The following is a 1,355-nucleotide window of genomic DNA, read 5'->3' as shown; positions in this document are numbered from 1 at the left end:
GGCAAAGGAGAAGAATTGATGTGATGGAAGACAGAATTAATGAGATTGAAGAAAAATACCTGAATACTTCTTTGTAAAGGGAACAATCAGAAAAAAAATCAAAACAAAATGAAGAAAGCCTAAGGTTCATGTGCGATACCATCAAAAGGAATAACTTACGTTGCAGAACAGGAAGAGAAAAACAAAACCACTGAGAAAATTGTCCAAGATTTGCTGGAGGAGAACATCCATGATATGATGAAAGATGAGAATATATCCACTCAGGAAGGCCAACAAACCCCAAACAGGATAGACCCCAAAAGAAAATCACCAAGACACATCATCATCAAACTCATCATAACCAAAGACAAAAACAGAATCCTGAAAACAGCACGGGAAAAACAAAAAGTTACCTACAAAGGACAGCTAATAAGAATAAGCTCTGATTTCTCAGCAGAAGCCATGCAAATGAGAAGGCAATGGGATTGTATATATAAAACCCTGAAAGAGAAAAATTTTCAACCAAGAATTATATATGTGGCAAAATTATCCCTCAAATATGATGTGAAATTAGGAGATTTCCAGATAAGCAGAAACTAAGGGAATTTGTTAAAACCAGAACAGCCTTACAACAGACGCTAAAGGGAGTCCTTTTAATAGAGAACCAAAAATAGCAAATAACAACCGACCATTAATACTCAAGATGACATAACCCAGAAACCACAGCTATGGACATATCCAAAGTAAAATGAGCTTACAAGATTGCAAACAGGGAACCAGAGACATCAATTGGTAAGTGAAGACAACTACAAACAGAAAAAGGGAAAAGACTGTGTAGTTACAGAACTTCTAAATGGTGAGGAAGTTAAGAGATTTGCAAGATAGAATGGACTGTTCTAAACTCGGGGATAAAATTATAGGTCATAGGGTAACCTCAAAGAAAAATGATAAACTTCACATCACAATAAAAAAGAGGAGGAGCACAAATATTCAGAGTATACGAAAACAACAGCAACAAAAGAAATGATAACATGACTCATAAACAAAATGAGCTCAGCACAGAAAATAATATGGAATAAAAAAACCAGGGACACCATGAAAAACTACATAACAAAATGACAGCAACAAATTCAAACTTATCAATAATTTGCATGAATGTTAATGGATTAAATGCACCACTCAAAAGATGGAGAGTTGCAGATTGGATAAGAAAACAAAACCCATCAATATGTTGCCTACAAGAGACACACCTTAGAGATAGGAGAATAGGAACTAGACAAGGATGCCTGCTATCACCACTTCTATTCAACATTGTACTGGAAGTCCTAGCCAGGGCCATAAGGCAAGAAAGGGAAATCAAAGGCATCCACATTGGT

Source organism: Orycteropus afer, unplaced genomic scaffold (genome assembly GCF_000298275.1).
Source record: "Orycteropus afer afer isolate SDZICR_OR568_19922 unplaced genomic scaffold, OryAfe1.0 scaffold00024, whole genome shotgun sequence".
Classification (NCBI taxonomy): domain Eukaryota; kingdom Metazoa; phylum Chordata; class Mammalia; order Tubulidentata; family Orycteropodidae; genus Orycteropus; species Orycteropus afer.
The sequence above is the reverse complement of the archived record's forward strand: the minus strand, read 5'-3'. Positions refer to the sequence as shown.